This window comes from Bufo bufo, chromosome 6 (genome assembly GCF_905171765.1).
Source record: "Bufo bufo chromosome 6, aBufBuf1.1, whole genome shotgun sequence".
NCBI lineage: Eukaryota > Metazoa > Chordata > Amphibia > Anura > Bufonidae > Bufo > Bufo bufo.
Window position 1 is genome coordinate 19,003,290 of NC_053394.1, and position 11,848 is coordinate 19,015,137.

The 11,848-nt window shown below is 48.4% G+C and overlaps 1 long non-coding RNA gene across 1 annotated transcript; it reads left to right on the plus strand.

Moving 5' to 3' along the window:
- The first annotated feature begins 424 nt into the window (after positions 1-424).
- Positions 425-1,555, plus strand: LOC121004328. Its single transcript, XR_005779687.1, has 2 exons — positions 425-845; positions 910-1,555. It is a non-coding gene; the product is annotated as an uncharacterized LOC121004328 (long non-coding RNA).
- Positions 1,556-11,848: the final 10,293 nt, after the last annotated feature.

Below are 11,848 nucleotides of genomic sequence, written 5' to 3' on the forward strand. Positions count from 1 at the left end.
CTGATGACTGGCAGTTCTCTCCTAGAGAGAAAGGGAGTAGTGTTGAGCGAACTTCTGTTTTAAGTTCGGCGTCTGGTTAGCGGAGAATCCCGATATGAATTCCGTTGTGGTCGTGGTAGCGGAATCAATAATCGGTCATTATTGATTCCGCTACCATGGACCACAACGGAATTCGGAATCCATATCGGGATTCTCCGCTAACCGGAAGCCGAACTTTAGACGCCGAACTTAAAACAGAAGTTCGCTCAACACTAAAAGGGAGACAACTAGGTAGAAGCCTGTCAGACATCAGCAGGACTTCATGAATAACCAGGACTCTTCTCAGGTGGCCAGGACTCTTTTCCAGGCCCAGTCTGCAATGATTGTGATGTTGGTTCTTGGCAACCACTTACTTATAAATGACCGACCTCTGAAATCAACTCGCCTGTCTCTACTTTATGCTGCCGTTAGTATGGACAGCATAAAGTTGATGGCAGGTTCCCTTTTTAAGTGTTTTTTTATTTTATTTATTATTTAAAGCTCAATCCCAGTAGTCTGAGATCGGGGGAGCTGTATAGCTAGCTCTTCACCCTGTACTGCTGCTTTATCCCATTTCTATCAAGACAAACATTTCCTCAGGAAGCTGAGATATGGGGAGCTGTTATATGTCATGTTATCCACCTGTTGACTTTATGCGTCCGAGTGCTGAGCACTTATCTCTGCAAGGGCCCTAATTGAGGGGGGAGCTGGCAGTCGGTGACAGCAGGGCTCCCTATAGAGAAGGGGGGCTCAGTTTTACATTGCCGTATACACTATATATACAGATCAGGAAGTGGCAGTGATCCTAGAGGTCATGTGATCACCAGGTGTCTGCATGAGCTGCCCATGTGATCGCCAGGTGTCTGCATGAGCTGCCCATGTGATCGCCAGGTGTCTGCCTGAGCTGCTGGGTCCTAGCAGACACAGATCAGCTCTGCAGTGAGGCTTTACAGCCACATACAACCTCTCCTCGGGCTGTATTCCCCCTGTAACTGGGGCTAAGATATACTTATGTAAAATGTAATGTTCTATAGAGTACAAAGTTACTTCTAGCCCCGCCCCCAGGGAACATAACCTATATGAGCATTATCTAAAGGGGAAATAATTTGAAAAAAATATTTCAGGTTGAAAACTGACTATTGTCTCCTTAGTAATTGATAAAGCAGCCCTGAAGGGTGAGGGCCACGCCATACAGCTCCTGTGGCCCTACCATTGAACTGTATTAGCATCCCTGTAATAAACTGTACAGGAGGGGGGGGGGTGTCCTTTGCACTTATGATATGCAGGGGGAGGGGCATGAAGCCCCTCCTCCATACGCTTTGCTTTTCTACATTCCATGCTGCCATTGGTCGGAGCCTCACATGTGACTCGGTGGCTTCTTCCTCTCTGCACCTCAGGGCTTTTCTCGCTTGTGTCACTGCCGCGCTCTGTATTACGTTATATTCTGCCAAAAACGCCGCTGTCACATATTGTCGCTACGTGCGTCTCCGTTAAGAAAAGAGTTAATAAAACTTTATATACTTCACTTCTCTATAGATAAAGTCTGCTAATAAATTTTTTTTTTACATGGTATTGTCAATGCCCTGCTTGGTTCTGTAGCCAGTGGCTTCATAACATACATTCCACCCTTTAATTCAGCGTCAGTGGGATTTGGTAAGTGCTGGTTTATTATAGATTCTGGATTATCAGAAGTTCTATGAAAGGTATCCAGCTCTGCAGGGGCCGCTGGAGGTGGCAGAGCTCTGCAGGGGGCCGCTGGAGGTGGCAGAGCTCTGCAGGGGGCCGCTGGAGGTGGCAGAGCTCTGCAGGGGGCCGCTGGAGGTGGCAGAGCTCTGCAGGGGGCCGCTGGAGGTGGCAGAGCTCTGCAGGGGGCCGCTGGAGGTGGCGGAGCTTTTTAGTGCAGGAGCCCTTAGTTTGTGTATGAACGCATCAGTGGTTTTACACGGGCGTGACACCGCGGAGCATGCCCTATTTTTGCCAGTGATTGTGCACCTTAAATCCACAGACACAACACAGATCGTTACTAGGAGATGCTCTGGAAACCAATTAAATGGAATGGAAATGATGCACAGAGGGCAAAAAAAACAAACAGACGCACGGATCCTGTCAATTTAGACTTCATTCACATTTCCGTTTTTCACGGACGGCGCAGTTACCCACTGATTTAAGACATGCACTACTTTGGCCCATGACGTGGACCTATCACACCCATCATATTCTATGGGGCAGTGAAAAAAAAAAAATAACACAGATGGCATCCATGTTGCGTCCGTATTAGGTCCGTTTTTACTGACCGCTATCAGGAGATGCTTAGGAAATTAACTAAGCAGTGTCCGTGGAATATGGGTAACACATGGAGGACAAGAAATGGACACCTTCACTGATAAGACACGGATGTCACATGGAAATGAGAATAAGGCCTTAGGGCTCATGCACATAACCGGATGTATTTCGCGGTCCGCAAAAAATACAGATGACCTCCGGAACGGACATGGAAAGAAAATACGTTTGTGTGCATGAGCCCTTATGCTGCGGATTTGGCAATGGCCTTTGTAATGGAGTGAGTGATATCCGTTTCCACAGCACAAACTGCATGTAAGGGCTCATGCACACGACCGTATATTCTTGTTTTTTTTGCGGACCGTAAACAGAACCAATCATTTCAATGGGTCCGCAAAAAAAACAAGTTACTTTCTTGTGCATTCCATTTCAGTATGTCTGTTCCGCAAAAAAATAGAACATGTCCTATTATTGTCCGCATTATGGACAAGGATAGGACCGTACTATTAGGGGCCGGCTGTTCGGTTCCGCAAAATACGGAATGCACACCGTATCATCCGTATTTTTTGCGGACTGCAAAATACATCCGGTCGTGTGCATGAGGCCTAACACAGGGTTCTGTTTTTCCTGTGGCATCGCAGCAAAAAATGTTGCAGATTTTTCTGCCGTATTTTCATTCACGTTTGAGCCCGGCCTTAAAGGGGGTTTCCTGCGTTATGTATATAAAGCAGAATCCTTGTATAATGGAGAATTTAGCAATTTTCTTTTGTTTCTAAGAAAAAAATATTCAGTTCCTGCATTGAGGTTGAAAGCGTGTAGATACCTAATACTGCTCACAGCTGAGGAATTGTTACAGTTGTATCCAGTCTGGATAACACAGAGGCAGACGAAACAGCAGCAAAAATCTCTCTCCTGTTTTGATAGTTTGTCACAATGTATCGGTGCAGGTAACAGTGTGGGGTCCGTGGAGATGAGCGAATTATAGGTTATGAAATTCGTTCACGCTTCATTTACTGGTAAAAGGTGAATTGCGTTATGGATTCTGTTACTACGGACCATAACGCAATTCTATGACGGAATGCCTTTAGAGGACTCCCCTGCATAACGGAAACAGAACGCCCGTAGACTTCTATTATGACGGACTGAATAACGGAATGCCTCTAAAAGGCATTCCATTTTGCATTCCGTCAAAGAATTGCGTTATGGTCCGTGGTAATGGAATCTATAACACAATTCACCTTTTACCAGTAAACGAAGCGTGAACGAATTTCTAAATCTGAGGAGTGTACAGCCTGGATACAACTGAAACAAACCTTCTGCTGTGAGTATTAAAGGGGTTGTGTCATCTCAGACTTGAATGGCGTATCACTAGGATCGGTGTAGGTCGCATGTCATGTGCAGTACCACTTTTCACCAGTGGCAGCAGCAAATGCTTCCTGTAGACAACAAATACAACAGCGCCCCCAGCTTTATGTCTAAGGATCCAAATGCAACCTCCTCAGAAGTGGTAAGTCTGTGCCTATGGCCGACTGGGCGACTTCTGCTTATCGGAGGAGAGCAGCCGGCAGGTCGTACTCCCATCCTGCTGACACGGCCAGACAGTCAGGTACAGCACCGGCATCTGAGGAACCAGGTGGGTAGTTATGGTTAGTTTGTTTTTTATTTTTTTACTTCCTGTGAAGAGGGCACAGCTACTGTGAGGGGGCACATATCTGGGCACAGCTACTGTGAGGGGGCACATATCTGGGCACAGCTACTGTGAGGGGGCACATATCTGGGCACAGCTACTGTGAGGGGGCACATATCTGGGCACAGCTACTGTGAGGGGGCACATATCTGGGCACAGCTGCTGTGAGGGGGCACATATCTGGGCACAACTACTGTGAGCGGGCACATATCTGGGCATAGTTACTGTGAGGGGGCACATATCTGGGCACAGCTACTGTGAGGGGGCACATATCTGGGCACAGCTACTGTGAGGGGGCACATATCTGGGCATAGTTACTGTGAGGGGGCACATATCTGGGCACAGCTACTGTGAGGGGGCACATATCTGGGCACAGCTACTGTGAGGGGGCACATATCTGGGCACAGCTACTGTGAGGGGGCACATATCTGGGCACAGCTACTGTGAGGGGGCACATATCTGGGCACAGCTACTGTGAGGGGGCACATATCTGGGCACAGCTACTGTGAGGGGGCACATATCTGGGCACAGCTGCTGTGAGGGGGCACATATCTGGGCACAGCTGCTGTGAGGGGGCACATATCTGGGCACAACTACTGTGAGCGGGCACATATCTGGGCATAGTTACTGTGAGGGGGCACATATCTGGGCACAGCTACTGTGAGGGGGCACATATCTGGGCACAGCTACTGTGAGGGGGCACATATCTGGGCACAGCTACTGTGAGGGGGCACATATCTGGGCACAGCTACTGTGAGGGGGCACATATCTGGGCAAGGCTGCTGTGAGGGGGCACATATCTGGGCACAACTACTGTGAGCGGGCACATATCTGGGCATAGTTACTGTGAGGGGGCACATATCTGGGCATAGTTACTGTGAGGGGGCACATATCTGGGCATAGCTACTGTGAAAGGGCACATATCTGGGCATAACTACTGTGAGGGGGCACATATCTGGGCACAGCTACTGTGAGGGGGCACATATCTGGGCACAGCTACTGTGAGGGGGCACATATCTGGGCACAGCTGCTGTGAGGGGGCACATATCTGGGCACAACTACTGTGAGCGGGCACATATCTGGGCATAGTTACTGTGAGGGGGCACATATCTGGGCATAGCTACTGTGAAAGGGCACATATCTGGGCATAACTACTGTGAGGGGGCACATATCTTGGCATAACTACGGTGAGGGGGCACATATCTGAGCATAACTACTGTGAGGGGGCACATATCTGGCCATAACTACTGTGAGGGGGGCACATATCTGGGCATAGCTACTGTGAGGGGCACATATCTGGGCATAACTACTGTGAAAATGCACATATCTGGGCATAACTACTGTGAGGGGGCACATATCTTGGCATAACTACGGTGAGGGGGCACATATCTGGGCATAACTACTGTGAGGGGGCACATATCTGGCCATAACTACTGTGAGGGGGGCACATATCTGGGCATAGCTACTGTGAGGGGCACATATCTGGGCATAACTACTGTGAGGGGGCACATATCTGGGCATAGCTACTGTGAGGGGGCACATATCTGGGCATAGCTACTGTGAGGGGGCACATATCTGGGCATAACTACTGTGAGGGGGCACATATCTGGCCATAACTACTGTGAGGGGGGCACATATCTGGGCATAACTACTGTGAGGGGGCACATATCTGGGCATAACTACTGTGAGGGGGCACATATCTGGGCATAGCTACTGTGAGGGGGCACATATCTGGGCATAACTACTGTGAGGGGGCACATATCTGGGCATAGCTACTGTGAGGGGGCACATATCTGGGCATAACTACTGTGAGGGGGCACATATCTGGCCATAACTACTGTGAGGGGGGCACATATCTGGGCATAGCTACTGTGAGGGGCACATATCTGGGCATAACTACTGTGAGGGGGCACATATCTGGGCATAACTACTGTGAGGGGGCACATATCTGGGCATAGCTACTGTGAGGGGGCACATATCTGGGCATAACTACTGTGAGGGGGCACATATCTGGGCATAGCTACTGTGAGGGGGCACATATCTGGGCATAGCTACTGTGAGGGGGCACATATCTGGCCATAACTACTGTGAGGGGGGCACATATCTGGGCATAGCTACTGTGAGGGGCACATATCTGGGCATAACTACTGTGAGGGGGCACATATCTGGGCATAGCTACTGTGAGGGGGCACATATCTGGGCATAACTACTGTGAGGGGGCACATATCTGGGCATAGCTACTGTGAGGGGGCACATATCTGGGCATAGCTACTGTGAGGGGGCACATATCTGGGCATAGCTACTGTGAGGGGGCACATATCTGGGCATAGCTACTGTGAGGGGGCACATTTCTGGGCATAACTACTGTGAGGGGGCACAAAAGGGGAATAATTACTATGTGGGGGCATTAAGGGGACGGTGTGTATAGTTATGCTTTGGGCGGAGTTAGAGGCGGGGCCTAATATGAAAACAATTGCTGCACATATTGTCCCTCTGAGACTTTCTTGTTGGGAGGTGCGGCACTTCAATTCCTCATCAGGGGTTAACACTGAACGCGTTTGCTGATAAGTAGTTTGTGAATGCAGTTCTCTATTGCCCACAGAATGTATGAACATGATAATGGGCGCTGGGCGTGCGGGGCTCATCTATTACAACCCCCGCACTATTACACCTGAATGACAGAGAGCAATGGTTAGAATTTCCGCCTGCAGTACTCAGCATCAGCCAGCAGAGGGAGACAGAGTCCTGAAACAGACACAAAGATCAGCAAATTGTGCACATGTCATCTCCTGGAAGGAGGGGGTGCAGAGTTCTGGCGTACGGTGTTCATTTTAGGACATGGGCAGATATCATAGTCAAGTATCAAAATAATGAACACTGTACATGTAACCTAATTCATCTTACAGCTGAGGGTTTGGTACAATTGTATCCAGTCTTGACAATATTCTGTGAGCTAAACAGCCCGTACTCCAGATCGATGCATTCTACCTGTACTGATACATTGTAACAAATGATCAGGACAGAAGGGAAATGTGTTATTCTGCTGCTGCATTCAGCTCACAGAGAATTGCCTTGAGTGGAAACAACTGTTGCAAACCCTCAGCTGTGAGAAGTTTTATATGGGATTGATTCTGCCATGAAAGTGAACGGTATTTTCCCATATGTTCCTGATAAGGAAAGGTGTCAGATTTTACCATGGATTTAAAGGGAACCTGTCACCCCGATTTTGGACTATTATCTGCAGTAATACATGAGCGGTCCTGCAGAGACGGCGTCCAGATCACTATTTCTTATATTCCTGCCGCCCCTGGTTCCTCCGCTGTCAGCGCTCAAAGCTGCAGTGATATCCACTGTCTGGACTGCTGTGCTGCTCTAACATCACGGAGAGGACTCCTGTGCACATGCGCAGCAGTCCTGACAACGTATTTCAATGCAGCTCTGACAGCGGAGGAACGGGAGCAGAGCAGGAAAATAAAAGATAGTGACCTGGACGCCGTCTCTGCAGCACCGCTATGTGTCACTGCAGACAATGGTCCAAAATCGGGGTGACAGGTTCCCTTTAACTCTCGCCATTACAAAATAGTCATTCTGCATTTCTTCTTTGCGGATTTGCAAGTAACGTGTGTGTGAACATAGCACCATCTGAATGTAAACAAGAATGTCTCTGTTCACTTACAGCAAGCAGAGAGTTTGAAAAGGGAAAATCATGGAAATAAAAAGGATATGTTCACCCCAACATCCCATTCATTTCAGTGGAGATTCACGCACGTAGTCGCCATGTAGGACACTTACACGGTGACCTCTATCAGCCGCCCGGTAGGGATCGGGAACCCGTATAACCTCCGGGACGACGCGCAGACCGCAGACGGAGGCTGGTGTAAACACTATGGGGGTCATTTACTGAGACTGGCGGTTTAGACGCCGGTCTAAATACCCCTTGCGTCGGCCCCTACATAACTTAGGCGGATCCACCGCCGGCCTCATGCACACGACTGTGATGTGTTTTGCTGTCGGATGGCATCTGTGCGCGTTCCGCAATTTGCGGAACGGCACGGACATCCTTCAATATAAATGCCTATTCTTGTCCGCAAAGCGCGGACAAGAATAGGACATGTTATATTTTTTTAGCGAGGCCACGGAACGGATGCGGACCAAAACAACGGCCGTGTGCATGAGGCCTAAATCTAAGACCGCTCCCTCGCTGCATAGAAAATAATAAATGAGACGCCCTCCAAAAGTTGGCGTATATGTAATAATAAATGACCCCCTACATCTTCCACGACGCACTGCAGCAGCCATATGGGGTCTTACATGGTAGAAGCGTGGTCCCCCGACCAACTACTAGAATGGCGCTTCTTGGAGGTTTACATTCAGCGCAGTGTCCGGTATGTGCGGTATTCATGCAGTGAGGTCCTGCCTCTGTACCGGGGTGGGGTTCCCAAATCATGGACCACCTCCATTTACCTTCCAGCGCGTCCCACTGTCCCTTTCAGGTTAAGTTCACACTGGACAGAAACTCTGCGGAATCAGTCACGTGTCGGCGACAGGTCAAGCAGCCGGTGGAGGACTGGAAAGAGTCGGCAGGGAAGCGGCAGGGGATCAGACGGGAAGGAGTTCACTGCTTTTTTTTACTTTTCAGGGTTAACTGTTTACATCTGCAGAGGAAAGTCCTCCTGATTTGGCGCGGATTTCCCTGGGGATTCTTTGGGTTCAGATGGAGGACTTGGTCGGTCCCACAGCAGAAATGCGCACTCTGTGCTGTGGATTCTGCTCTAGGTTTCACTCCGATGAATGGCGCTAAACTGCGAGCAGGCTCCGGCTACGGTTTTGCGAGGGGTCCGCAGGTGACTGCGCCAAGAACGGACCTGTACATTCTTTTTTTTTAAATCAGATAATTTTTATTTGAGTTTCATAAAAACAAAATATTATTACAGTAACAACCCCTTACACCCACCCCTTCTTCAGTCCTGCAACCAAGTAAAGTCCAGAGTCATTTCCGTGATAGTCTTTGTAACACCATACACCATTAACATACTCTCTCCCATATATCTTCCGTGACCGCCATTCCATCCCTTGTCTTCAACAGCTCACATATTCATCTTTCATCCATCCAACATATAAATGGTCACCATTCTTCCCAGCAGGCAAGAAATAAAATAAAATAATCCAGCATACAATATTTTGGACATTTTCCACCCAATATACTATTAATTAATGTTGTAATATCTCAACCACGAGAACCATACTATTTCAAATTTTTTGACCGCTCCTCTCTTCTGATAGACGACCTGTACATTCTTAGCACATTCTTGAAAAACCGCGTAGCAAAAGCCCTAGTCCGCATGAACTGTGGCGCGGATTCCTATTGAAAACAATGAGAGGCGGTTTCAGCGTAGATTCGGCGCGGAATCTGCTCCCAGAATCCTACGTCTGAACACAACCTTTGTCGAATTCGCTGTGGAATTTTCATCGGCCACTTCGTCCTATAGGGTGGAATCTGCCGGGAGATCTGCAGAGGAAAATCCGCACCAAATTGTGTGAATTATACAAAAATGATCAATGGAAAAATCCTCAGCAGAAATTAACCTGCTACTCCCTGGAGAATCCGCACAACGGGACATTTCCTGGCCGAAATATGTACGCAGCTTGTAAATGAGGCCGGTACTCCTGCAGACCATACAGTATAGCATAGGGAGGGGGTAGGCAGCTGTTGTGAAACTACAACTCCCAGCGTGCATACTTACTCTTCTCTGCACTCCCATAGAAATGAATGGAGCATGCTGGGAATTGTAGTTGTACAGCAGCTGGAGTGACGGAGGTTGCTGACCCCTGGCGTAAGGGATCCGTGATGTTGTGAGTCCACCCGCGTTCAGGCAGGGACGGCATCAGGCGGATCATCGTGTATGGATATAGCCGGGCTGAAACTATTTGGGCTGAGACAAAATAACACAGAATCACCACTGGTTCAACTCAGCTCTGCTACATCAGCAAAATGCATACAAAACTCGTGGTGGTGAATTACGCCGGTAGTAAATCCTGCAGTTAATTTATTACACTTTCAGCATTCATCAGGCAACGCCAGAACTCTGCACCCCCTCCTTCCAGGAGATGGCATGTGCACAATTTGCTGATCTTTGTGTCTGTTTCAGGACTCTGTCTCCCTCTGCTGGCTGATGCTGAGTACTGCAGGCGGTAATCCTAACCATTGCTCTCTGTCATTGGGGTGTAATAGTGCGGGGGTTGTAATAGATGAGCCCCGCACGCCCAGCGCCCATTATCATGTTCATACATTCTGTGGGCAATAGAGAACTGCATTCACAAACTACTTATCAGCAAACGTGTTCAGTGTTAACCCCTGATGAGGAATTAAAGTGCCGCACCTCCCAACAAGAAAGTCTCAGAGGGACAATATGTGCAGCAATTGTTTTCATATTAGGCCCCGCCTCTAACTCCGCCCAAAGCATAACTATACACACCGTCCCCTTAATGCCCCCACATTGTAATTATTCCTCTTTTGTGTCCCCTCACAGTAGTTATGCCCAGAAATGTGCCCCCTCACAGTAGTTATGAGAGATATGTGCCCCCTCACTGTAGTTATGCCCAGATATGTGCCCCCTCACTGTAGTTATGCCCAGATATGTGCCCCCTCACTGTAGTTATGAGAGATATGTGCCCCCTCACTGTAGTTATGCCCAGATATGTGCCCCCTCACTGTAGTTATGCCCAGATATGTGCCCCCTCACAGTAGTTATGCCCAGATATGCGCCCCCTCACAGTAGTTATGCCCAGATATGTGCCCCCTAACTGTAGTTATGCCCACTTTCCCTGATATTTGCCCCCTTACAGTAGTTATGGCCAAATATGTGCCCCCTCACAGTAGTTATACCCAGATATGTGCCCCCTCACAGTAGTTATGGTCAGATATGTGTCCCCTCACAGTAGTTATGCCCGAATATGTGCCCCCTCACAGTAGTTATGCCCGGATATTTGCCCCCTCACAGCATTTATGCCCGGATATGTGCCCCCTAACTGTAGTTATGCCCAGATATCTGCCCCCTCATAGTAGTTATGCCCAGATATCTGCCCCCTCATAGTAGTTATGCCCAGATATTTGCCCCTCTTACAGGAAGTAAAAAACAAACAAACCCAAAAAAAACTGTAACTACCCACCTGGTTCCTCAGATGCCGGTGCTGTACCTGACTGTCTGGCCGTGTCAGCAGGATGGGAGTACGACCTGCCGGCTGCTATCCTCCGATAAGCAGAAGTCGCCCAGTCGGCCATAGGCACAGACTTACCACTTCGGAGGAGGTTGCATTTGGATCCTTAGACATAAAGCTGGGGGCGCTGTTGCACTTGTTGTCTACAGGAAGCATTTGCTGCTGCCACTGGTGAAAAGTGGTACTGCACACGACATAACCGTGTGAAGTGTACAGGTGAAACTCGAAAAATTTGAATATCGTGCAAAAGTTCATTTATTTCAGTAATGCAACTTAAAATTAGAATATTGTGAAAAGGTTCAATGTTCTCGGCTCAAAGTGTCACACTCTAGTCGGCTAATCAATCCATACCCGCTGAGCAAAGGGGACCTGAGATTGTGACTTTGGGGTTTCATAAGCCGTAAGCCATAATCATCCAAATTATAACAGATAAAGGCTTGAAATATCTCACTTTGCCTGTAATGAGTCTCATCTGTTAGTTTCACCTTTTAAGTTGCATTACTGAAATAAATGAACTTTGCACGATATTCTAATATTTCGAGTTTCACCTGTGGTGCGACCTACTCCTATCTGACTGAGGGCTATCCTAGTGATATGCCATTCAAGCCTGAGATGACACAACCCTGTCCTGCATAACGGAAAACG